We start from the raw sequence: 12,069 nt of genomic DNA, 5'->3' as shown, positions 1-12,069 counted from the left end.
CAGGAGCAGCAGGGAAGGCACCTCCTCTTCCCCTGGGCTGCAGACAAAATCCCAGGCCAGTCCACACGGAGCACTCTGCTGTCAGTGGAGCACTAATCACAGCAGTGAGCTGGGCTGACTTGTAAAATTTTGCTAATAATACCAAGGTAGCTGACAAGTTAATAGAACACGTGATTCCTGCACCTTCTGCCTGAGCTGTGTGAGTACTTTTTGCTGCTTAATTTGCCCAAACAAAGCATCAGTGCCTTAATTTCTGTTGTTTCAGAAATTAGATCCTCTTGAAGAATGAAAGGATGCTGTGTTTGAGAAGGGCAGCTTTTTTATGAAGACACGTAATTAATGGAAGCCATTAAAGATACTTGTAAAAATGATTCAGATTTTTATATATGATGACTAACTAACTTAGTATTGCTCTTCTTGGTCAGAGATTAATGGGAATTTCTTAAAGGATAAAGAATTATTTAACAAGCTGCAGGATATGTATGGGCTTGGAATACACTCTGTAATAGTGTGAATAATAAGAAATGTGGCTATTTATTTCCTTTACTAATGAACCAAAGCTAAATTCAGAGACAGCAAGATGTCAAAAAAAACCAACTCCCCCCAAAAAAACCCAACCAAAACCTAACAAGGCAAGTGGATGTGTTTTTTACATGAATCTAAACATAGAGTTTAGCAAAAAATCCCTACCATTAAAAAATTCAGGTTGCCATGTGCTCTAACTCCAGGCAGTAGAGCAACACACCAGCACGATCTCTGAAATGACTGAGAGGCACCAAAGACTTTAAAGAAAGAGTTTAAAATCAGGTGATGCTGAATATTCAGCAGCTCCTTGTGAGGGGAGAGAGACAGCAAGGCAGAGAGAACAAACCACTGCTGCTTGCAAGAGCTTCCCATGAAGAAATTTTCTTCTCAAAGCAACGACAACAACGCGCTTGGTCAAAGATTTCTATGCAAGGAAAGCTGACTTCTAAGATCACAAGTAGCAGAGTCACTTGATGGTTTCCCTTGATGATGGCACACGTGGACAGCTTTCATTTTCCCAGCTCTTTCAGAATTTAAGTGTGTACTGAAGTGTCATGTCCCCTCTGGGTTGAAAAGCACGTGCAAAGAGGGAGTAGAGCACCTCTAGGCTGACTTTGGCTCCAAGGGAAGGGAGCAGATAACACTTCAGGAGAGAAGGAAGTGGAAAGCAAACCAGTTTCTCAGGCAGCTGAACAGAGTGTTTGGTTCTCTTCACAAGTGATTTGACAAGTATTTTCTGCAGTAACTGTTCAGAGCTACAAACTGCTATGTTCCTGTGACCAAGTGAAGTAGCAATAGTTCCCCCTCTCTGGCTGAAACAAATAAACACAAACTAGCTGTTTTCCAAAGCAGATCCCAACCAAGCCAGGCAGTAGCAGTGAGCCTTCTGCAGCTTGACACCCAATTATTTTAATATCCACTGTATCTTCCCCCTCTCAGGGCTCATTGGGCTTTCTTCTTTAACTTTTTGAAGGCACACAAAGAATTGAATAACCTTTTCTCTGCATACCTGGCTGCAGCCACATCACTGAGGGGGGTCCTTTCGACATTTTAAAGGACCTGAAGTGTGTGACAACATGGCACTGCAGTCAAGAATCTTGCCGGGGAACAGAATAAGAAGATTTATTTTATTTTTAATATTTGAAAGATTTCAAAAAGCATTCAACTGGATTTCTCACTAAGAGGATGAGTGAAGAGAATCCTTTGTAACTAAGCTGGGAGGCCCAAGTCTTTTATCCATTGTTACACAGTTTTTCCCCAGGGCAGAGTTAGGAAGGCCTGCAAGCCCCAGAAGCTTAACAAGGCGAGTGCACTGGGTGGGCTTTCCTGCCATTGCCTAAGCTGCTCCCGAGGTAGGAGCTGGCAGAGCCGAGCGGGTCCCGCGCTCCATCTCAGAATATTTGGGAAGATCCTCGAGGCAGCCCTGCTCTCACAGCAGGGAATCTGCCCAGCAAGGCACACACCCCCTCAGTACCCAGCCACCTGCAAACCTGCTTCCTTAATAAACCAGGAGCAAAACCATTCCACAGCAGATTAGCAGAGAATTGGCACTTGGATTAATCACTGTGCGTAGGACTTTGCCAAGCTGCCTTTTCCTGTCGGCTTTTCCAACTGGTTAGCCCAAGATACCTTATCTCTTCCAGGATAGATGGTGTAAAGGGAGGAAACCAGTGTAACTCTGCTGCTAACACCTTTTTTTTTTCCCCCCTTTTGAACTTTTAACATTTGTATGTGAAAACCCATCAACGTTGATGCAAACGAACTGGTGGGTTTTGATCAAATGGACTTGGATACATATTCCCTGAGCTTGGTTTAGAGCAGTGATGGACTCATCCCTCTTTCCCAAGGTTGTTTGCATGTGGGTGAAAGTGAGAACATTGTTTGAGTGATTCCCAAGTGCCAGTAATGTGAACAGGAGCTCAGGTCCTGAAGCAGGGCACCTAGGACATGTTCTAACCTCCCAAGCCCACACACTCGTGTTCCAGGACTTGACCCACTCCAGTTGACCACTCCTGTCCATTTGTGCCTCAATCAACCTGTCAGAGTTCACCATCCAAAAGTGCACTCAAATAAAAGGTGAAATAAAAGAGCTTCTAAGTAATTAAGCACCTCTTTCCAAACTCACTAACCCTAACATAGCAGGAATTTTAAAGGCAAATATCTTATGTCCGAGTCCATCTCCCAGCAGCAGGAGAATGTGGAGTTTGTAAATAACAACAGCAATCCAAGGACTGCCTCTTTGCTTACCTGATCCCACTGAAATTAATGGTCTGTGGTTTAGGTCTGTGTCAGTGCCATAAAGCAGGATATGCCTGGGGACCAGGAAGTGTCTGCTTCATGTGTTAATGATGGAGTTATGGAGTGGCAGAAGCCATTTCATGGTCAAAGTTGCAGAAGGGTTTTTACTACGTGCTTGACTCTCCCTCTTTATATGGCAACAAAAAGCTGAAGAAATTCCTAGGTCAGACCTGGAGCTGAGGTTGAAAATTTTCTATAAAATCTGAAAGGGATCCAGCTAAAGATTTTCAGATGATGCCACCCCCGAAAAAAACACAGCTCACAAGCACAGGCTGTGCCCCTCTGACCACTCAGGTGTAAACTCACACAGGGGTGAGAATCTGAGTATGAGCAAAAACTCTTCAGCAAAATTACTGCCCCCTCAAGCCTCTTCTCCACTGAAGCCCCAGCTCTCCTTCTCCAGCCCCACCATCCACATGCTCCAATCACCCAAGAAAAAAGCATTATACTTGTGTGTTATATTTTAATGTTTATGCTGTGGCTTTTTGTATAATAGGAATAATCGCTGTTGCTTTGTAGTACACTTACAACAAATAGCTTTGGAGATTGCTCAAACACTTTAGCTCCACTTCAGCTCTTAATCAAACTCAGCAGCTGTTTATTGCAATTACACCATAAAGCAATAGACATTATCCCTTAACTAACTGTCTTATTAATATAGGTAGTTACACAGCTATTTCATAGTTAGTCTTAAATAACTGCTTTTAATTATTTTATTAACATAAATAACCATCTCAATAAATTTAAATTAAATGCATATGTGAGAAAACGCAATTTAAAGCATTGCACAAAATTGCATCTGTTTACTAATGTTCAAATTGATGTCATTGTGTAATTCAATTAAAGTGCAACTTTAATTTATTTCAATTTTTGATGGCCAGGAAACACCTAAGACACTAGAACTTCCTAAATATTGAAATGGGCACTGTCTGGTCCTCTTCTGTCGCTATATTTTCATTGCAATATTAGTTTCCTGCCAGGGGAATGAGATTCCTTTTTTACCCACAAAACTTACAATATCCCCATTTAATTTTGTTTTCTTCCTATTCTGAAAGCAACAGATGACTGGATTGCATTTTGCCTTCTAGTTCAGTTGTGCAACTCTGCTTTCAAGAGAGAAAAGGATTTTATTTTCCTGTGCAGCACTGGATCCTCCATGTCTTATGCCATTTGTTCTGGTAGGATCAAGCTTTTTGCCTTCAGCCAAGGAGAAGGGAGACGTTGCCTGACCTGGCCTGAAATCCCCTTTTTCTTCCTCGGGGGGGGGGCTGGTTTATTGTTCAGGGGGCTCATTCTACCCAAAAATCCTCCACTGCAGAGCAGGCAGCGCTTGCACAGCAGCTTTTATCCCACAGTGCCAGCACGGAGTGTGTCCCTGGAAAGGGAGCACAGCCCACCCCTCATCTCACAGAGGGGTCTGCCTTATTCAGATGCTCTTTGGGGATGAAACAAAAATCTCCTATCCTTTCTCAGTTTGAGATTCCTCCCCTGAAGGATAAAGAGGAAAACTTGCTGAAGAGCAAGGAGAAAAGGAGAGGGACTCCCTCCACAACTTGCCAAGAGAGGAGAACAGAAGATCTTAGGAAGCGCTGGGAGAAACTTAAAGTGGCAAATAAAAGCCAAGGATGGGGTGAAAATAAGGCTGGAAAATAAAAAGGTGCAAAAGCAGGCGAAGGGGCCTCACATATTTTCCTGCCAGCCATTTTCTTCTGCCACTCAAAGCTTTTTGATTTAGTTCTGGTGCAGGGACCTGAAAACGTGAACTGGTACCTCCCTGAGATCAAATCACAACAAACCCCCTCGAAAGTAACTGGGATGTATTGAGAAAAAGTGCTGAAGGCAGGAAGATGCAAAGCAAAATTTCTCAGAGGGTCTTGGTTGGGATCTCAGCAGCTTTTTAAGGTTCAAAACTGTGGATATCGAGCCATATTTGGCTCTTGGATATCAGTCAATGTCAAAGATGTCACAGGAGAACAATGAAAAAAAGATTTTGGTCCCTGAAATCCAAACTACTAAGGGTGAATTTTGCTAACTGGCAAAGTCCATCCCACCCTCTGGCTGCTCATGAGAGGACATGATTTCCCTATGAGGAATCATTTAAGGAAGGCATTTCCACACAGGTACAACACTGTATGAGGAGGAAGGTGCCTATGGAAAAGTGGAGCTGGAGACAGCAAAGATGAAAACAGTGATTTATTTATTTTAATTCTTCTATCCCAGTGTACCAGGTAACATGAAGGGATAATTACAGGCTCTGTCAGAGAGGGGTTGCTGATGCTGTGATCTGGCAGACACGCTAAGCTCCTCAGGAGACGAGCTCTTAAAAGTTTACAGACTCTGCTGGGCAAAGACAGAGGTGACTCAGTACAAAGGGTTTTTACAGAAAATGTGGAAATCAAGAGTGAAGGAAGACATGCTTAAACTTCAGGTAACTGAGAGTGATCAGGGGTTGGATAATTGAAGTTCCAATGTATATTTGCCTACACTGTCGCTCACCTTTGAGCCCTACCTAGGCATCTTGACATTTATGTAGTCTGAAATCCTGAAAGCTCTGAGTTTAGACAACTAAATTGTTGCTTGTCAATTTAGTCTTGACTGAAAGACAGGTGTTTTGTTTCAGAGTAACACTCCTTTCAGACTCCTCTATTCCCAAGCTCAGATTACTGAGCTAAGGAACTATCAAAAATGAAATAACTTTCAAGCAGGCGAAGACATTTACATACCTTGAACAAAGGAATTCTTTGGGCAAAATCAGGATTTTTAATTATTGCTTGTTTTCTGTCATGTGGGACTCTCATCTCGAGCTCTCTGGTGGGAGCTGGAGGAGCTTGGAGGCTTTGAAAGTTCCTACAGTTTTGGTAGTGCTGCAGATCCTCCGCTGCTGCTCTGCAGTTTTACAAGCCTGTTCTGCTGAATGCAAAATGCTCTCTGAGCAAAGATCCAGCCGAGAATATGAACCAGAATTCTCCAAAGACGCAATTCTGTGAGCAGGCCTGTTACACAGCTACACACAGACCCCAGATTCTGTTGCCTTTGAGCTGCTGCTGCCCCTGAGCAGCGGGTGAGTCCATTCCCACAAAGTGCCTCCCTGCCCACGTTCCTGCCCTTGGAGAATTCAGGTGCTCCTTTTTCCATGTCTCTGTGCCTGGGTGCTGGTGCTCACACACTTCAGACAGGGTTTGGGCCTTAATTCCTTTATTTATGCCATTAAGGGGGCTGAAGGCAATGGAACACAGGCTTAATCACACTGACCTGCCAATAACCTCGGCTCTGACCTGGAGGGATCCCATGTTTTGGCATAGGTTAAGGTCTTATTTAATTTAGAACCTTAAGCTGGATTTGAACTGTAGCCCCAGAAGTAAAAAGCCAGCCTTTTTATCTGGGAAGCCACATGGCTCTGGCTTCCTGACTAGTACTTGTGACATCCCAGTACTGGCAAACCAGGGACATATTAGCTGTGTGCTCTATTTTCTGCCCTTAATTATGGCCAGCTAGTCCGAGTTTTCTTTCCTTCTTTTTTTTTTTTTAAGGATTTGAGTGACAAAGTGACTATGCATATCATTCCACATTTGAACTGTAAGACTTCAGTATTTCTACCTCTAGTGTGTAATTGGATCAGCTGCCAGTTACAGAAAGGAGCTGGGTGAGTATTAAGTGTGTGGAAAATGAAGAAGAGTCCAAGTGTGAAGGGGAGGAATAATTTGACAAAGCCTGCAGTGAGCTGTACGTGGTTTTCTCGTTCCAAAATGGAGTAGGTTTTGAAGCACATGAGGAAAAACTGGCTTTGATTTATTAGCTTTGGTTCACAGAATGCTGGCCACAATCTTGGAGAGTCTCAAGACACAGGGAAAGCCACAGGCCCTGCCCCGAGGAGCTCACAATGCCGACATTATCATAACGAGGATGGACGGGTGCCAAGCTGAAAAACACTCTGCTTTCATCTGACTCCTAAAGCTGTGCCTTCAACAACCTTGTCAGGCAGTGCACAAAGCTCCTGCCACGGGCTTGGCACCACAGCAGGACTGGGGTCTCATGTTATCGTGATGTGGTGGTTCTCAAACCATCACACCCAATGCTCTTCTGCGGGTCCCCACTGTAGCACCTCCTTACCTGACCTGCAGCTTCTCATTACATCACAAAGCTAATGTAAGCATGAAACAGTTTAAAATCTACGACAAAAATCCACAGTAAAACCTCAGCCCTTTCAAAAGGTGAGAAATTGAGGGGGTCTGTGTCCCGTCAGAGAGTGAGAGTGTTGGCCTCAGGACAAGAAAGTTGAGTTCCACCATTAAGCACATGAAGTTACGGCAGGATCATACAGCCAGAAAGACAGCTCTTTATCCAGTAAATGTTCAACTGTTTATCCCATTATAAAGTGCAAGCAAATCCCCTCAGATATGAACTGGCAGTCTGCATTGGTGGGACAGGAGAGCTGCTTTCTGAGTGGGTAACCAGAATTTCCTTCACTTTGCATCTCAAAGCAACTCAGGACAACAGTCTGATCATGAGGTGCGCAGTTTAGGGCATTAGAAGAGAGGACTGCAGCCTAAAATCAAAGAAAAAGTCACAACATCCAGGGCAGCTCATGAAAGAAGCAGAAGAAATGCCAATTACCTGGGAATTCGCAGTTATCCCTCGGCTGTAGAAATCCTCCATAAAATCCACCATGCTGATCTGTAAAGAGAAAGCAAGAAACTTTTATTAGTGGCACAAACAAACTCGGATAATTACAAATATTCCAAGTAACTGACTGCCTGGTGGCAGCCAGGATATGGACAGTACTGCCAAGAAGGTGGAGAGAGCAAAGACCAACCGAGATTTGCTACCTCCCAACTCTAGGTTGCTCTAGGCTACACTTGGTGGCTTGCTGACCATAGGACCAAACTGACATTTTGGGATTTGGAAATGCTTCTGCTATGCCTTCAATAGCAGCCACTAATTGAGAGGAGCAGTATCCTAAAGGGCCCCTGGGTTACTGCCACAGAGACACATCCTCTCTGGCTGGTATAAAAGCCCTGCAGACAAGTCTATCAGGCAAAAGCACAACAAAAAACCATCTCAAAATCATTTCTCTCTGGCTCTCCAAGGAGGTTAGGGCATTAAGACAGAATGCCCTACCTCAAAGGAAGTCAAGATTGGATCAGAACATCTCAGAGAGATAGAGAAGGAGAGATGGCAAGAGGCAGCAGTGTAAAGGTTTTATCAGCATGACTTCGGGATGACCACATTACTCATAGGTCACTGTGCTTTCCAGCTGACTAGCAACAGATGAAATAAGGAAAACAACAGCCTCTGGATTTCCAGGTAGCAGCTGCAGCCAAGTCTGCCTTTTCAGATGCCCTTTTAGTGTGGAATATGCACGGTGCTGCTCAGAAACCTGACTTCCCATGCAGAAGGGAACCCACCGTGAGATCCCACTGTCACCAGGCAAGTCCAGGAGAGCATCAAGAACATATTTGTATTGTTAGAGGGAGGAAAACTTCAAATGCAAGGCACTTGGTTCTTCCTACCATTTGCATACTTCCAGTATTTCCTAATATTGACCTAGAAGTACTTCACAGATCTTTGTGGATCTCAGCCCATCTCCAGCAGAAAGGCACCAGGAGTGGGTTATCCTGCTGTGAATCCTCAACCTGTATGGCAGCAAACAGGCACAGCTGCTCATGTCCCATCACAGCAGTCACAATACTGAGATTTTGTTACGTAACAAAGACTAAAATATCACTTATTTATACTGAAGGGGTGCCCTTCTTCCAGGCACCGTACAAAGGCTTTATCAAGGACTGCTCGTGTTTTTTGGAAGGTGCCATTTGATCAGATACACACACACAGATCCCAACAGCTGAGTGGAAAATAATACCGCCATTCCTGACAGTTCTCAAATTAGCAAGAGCTTATAATGAAGCTTTTGTAAGACATCCCTTTCAAGGATTTGCTAGATACCTCCCTTGCTGGGGGTGGGTGCACACGGGGTAACTGCCCTCCTGCTCTGTGCTTAATTCTCTCACCTCGTGCTACGTTGCTTGTTTCCTGCACTCAGAGATCTCCTACTTGTGTTTGAACTCTCTGAATACTCTCTTCAGCTACACACAAGGAGATAGAGGCCTTGGTAACCTCCTACCCCAGTAGTTCTTTTCCTGCAGTCAGGAAATTATCTCCCCTTTTTTTTTGTTTTCTTTTCTTTTTTTTTTTTTTTTTTTTTCCCCCATTGCTCAGAACTAGGGGAATCCCCCCTTCCACTGCCTGGGCTCTGATGGCAGTGATTGGTGACAGCAGCAAAAAACCCCAAGCCACACCACTCACAGACAACAATGTCTCATTTTGCATCAGGTTTTATGTCAATATTTTGATAATTTCAGCAACTCCACATTCATGTTGGTACTGAGATATCTAGGAAACAATGTATCCTTCAAATAATTCAGTAAGTGTCGTGATAGGCCTGTGTGAATGCTTGTAATTCTCTCCACAAAGAACTCAAATCACATAAAACTCTGAGACCTGATTTTCAGCTGATATAAATCCACAAAGATGCTGTAATTACTGGTAGGACAGTTTACACTCTGAAATATCTTGGCCCCTCTCTCCTTCATGCAAGCAGAGGGAACAGGTACCAGGAGGGGAAGGTTTCATGTCTCTGCCTCCCAGATGTGAGTTTGCACAGGGAGCTGGAGGCTGTAGGTGCCTTCTGCCCTGGCAGGTTTTCTTTTTCCTTCATTCAGGAAATTGTCTCTCTCCTATTTTTTTTTTTTAATGCAATTAACAAGAGAATTCCCCTTTCTGTTGTTTCTGAGGGCTGTGGAGTGGGATCAGAGAGGAAAAGTAAGTGGCACCTCTAATATATTTTCCCAGAATATGGGAAGAAGATAAGTATGAGACAGACAAACAAAACATAAAACTGGTTTAGGAAAGAAGGGGGAAAATGCCTGGAAAATGTAGTAATAAAGGAACCTCACCAGTAGCAACAACTCGAGGAGAAAAGGGACTGATGGATAGCTGTGCTGGCACGAGTGAGGAAGGGTAAACCAAACCTTTTCAAAGCACAAGAAAAGAAAACCAAATTGCATTTAAAAAAACTATTGAGAAAAAAATAAAAAAGCCAGAGGACAAATAAAACAGAGAGAGGGAGGATTTCTATGAGCACAAAAGCAGAGGTCAGTACCCCGTGGTCATTTCCTAAGAAAGGAGGAAGCAGAAGTGAAGGAAAATCCCTAAATATAAAAGACTACTTATAAACAAAGGACACATTGACTGCTACTCCATGATTTTTTGAAGGTTTGCTATCAGCATATTTCCAGTGATAAATGCCTTCACGTGATGCCAGCTTTCTGCAGGCACAACTGCAGCAAATCACTTCTGCCAGGCAGAACATGAAGAAATGAGGAATCATCTCCTCCCCTCCACGTGGCACTGCTCTGGTCTGTGCACATCCTCTTCACACCAACCCTCAGGAGAGGAGCACATCGGGGCAGCAGGGCAGGAGGATGTCCCACAGAACACAGGATGAGAACACAAATCTAGGTTGGGAGCCTGGAGCTTATTTCAAACAATGATTACACAGGTCCATCTCTGACCAAGGCTCCTCATTGCACATCCTGCTCCAGTGACTCTTTTGTCACTTGGAAACCAGTTTGTCTAGGCGCAAAAAAAATACTTCTAGATCATTCTTGCCATGACCATAAAACCAGAAAATTGCCAGGTGCCCCCTCTGAATGGCAATGACATCCACAAAAAGACTGGGCTGGTAAGAACACGTCCAGGAGCTCTTTGGTCCATTGCCATTCATTAAAGCCCCTGAGCTCAAGTTACTGTCTCAAAGCCCCTGCCAGGTGCCCTGGAGCACAGCTCCAAGCTCACCCTTCCATGGAGAGAGGAGCCCCTGAGCCACCCCACTGACCTGAAGCTACAGCAGGATGTGCAGGCCCAATGCTGGGCAGGGATGGGGCTCCATGGAAGAAGGGAAGGCCTAGTTTTAAAAGTCATGGATGACTCTCAGAATTCATGCAGAAGCTTGATGGGGTCAAAAGTTGTGCCCACTGACATGTTTTCAAGCAGAGAAATACCTGCAACCAATCCTCAGGCATTAAACTGCATATGAGCAAATGCTGTTCTCCCTTCCACCCCATCAGTGGAGTCCCACAATTAACACTAATCATTTCAAGGGCAATATTCTGCCTATTGACCAGAGCCCCTTTCTGGAAGGGAGAGATTCACACTGACACTGAAAGGTGAATTTGCAATGTCTGCATGTACATTTCCTTGCAACAAAAGAGTCACATAAAGTCCTCTATTTATCAGGAAGACCCAGCTAGCTCCTGTGGTATCAGACCAACATAAGTGAGATGAGAGCCTGGCCCCAAATCCTCAATCCCACAAACTCCCCCATCGTGCTGCCACAAAGAGGAAGCTGCTCCCAAGGCTGAGATCATGCCCAGATCCTGCAGTCTTTACTCACACCTCAGCTGTAATGGAAGTACTTTCTTCCCTCACCACAGCATCTTCACTACGAGTGCTCCTGTACATAGCTTTTTTTGCCAAAATAAATACTGCTGGGTTATGGGGTTTTAGGGTGGGGTGTTTTTTTTGTTTGTTTTTTTGTTTGTGTGGTTTTGGTTGTAGTGGGAAAAAAGATGCAGATTAATTTTTTAAACAGAAAAAATAAATCCACTTTTTTTTTTTTTCTGGAACAGCCAGCTTAGAAACACAGAACAGCCTTTTTTTGTCCCCCCAAGCCCTTGCTCTGTACACCACTCCAGTGCCACCCTTGCTTTAACATTAACCGTCGATCTGTGCCATCCTTAAGGCCAGACATTCTTTGGATTTGGTTACTACATCAAGGTGCATTTGTGCTCCTAAATGGGCAGCTGTACTGGAAATGGAGCACAAAGGAGCAGAATTCAGGCTGTTCCAGCGTGGGTCCAAAGCCCGGCGTGTCTGCGGTGCTGTGAGTCTTTTGTTTCAGATGCAGAGAGATAAACTACAGCCTTTTTTTCCACGGCCGTTATAATGCAGAATATGAAAAACTCTTGGGATGGTTTAAGCTGCAGGGTATTCTCCCAGAGTTCTGTCCAAAAATAATCTAGTAAAAATGTGGACAGAGAACCATCGACCTCTGCTTTCCCCCGAACATATGCAGCTCTGATCAGTCTGGTATTTCAAGAAAAACAAGGTCCTGAACCCTAATCCTCAGACACATAACAAAGCGCACTTCACAGCTGTGATGCACAGCTACTATCAGCTCCGAGGCCT

The 12,069-nt window shown here is 44.2% G+C and overlaps 1 long non-coding RNA gene across 3 annotated transcripts in view; it reads right to left on the bottom strand.

The window, feature by feature from the left end:
* The window catches only part of LOC116783783, a 258,934-nt gene that overhangs the window by 44,279 nt on the left and 202,586 nt on the right, over positions 1-12,069 (bottom strand). For all 3 annotated transcript variants that reach the window (XR_004355828.1, XR_004355830.1, XR_004355829.1), the window contains exon 7: positions 7,438-7,497. This is a non-coding gene — a long non-coding RNA (uncharacterized LOC116783783). The remainder of the gene's footprint in view (positions 1-7,437; positions 7,498-12,069) is intronic.

The sequence above is a fragment of the Chiroxiphia lanceolata genome, chromosome 3 (assembly GCF_009829145.1).
Source record: "Chiroxiphia lanceolata isolate bChiLan1 chromosome 3, bChiLan1.pri, whole genome shotgun sequence".
Classification (NCBI taxonomy): Eukaryota; Metazoa; Chordata; class Aves; order Passeriformes; family Pipridae; genus Chiroxiphia; species Chiroxiphia lanceolata.
Note: the sequence above shows the minus strand (reverse complement) of the source record. Positions and strands in the feature narration are given on the sequence as shown.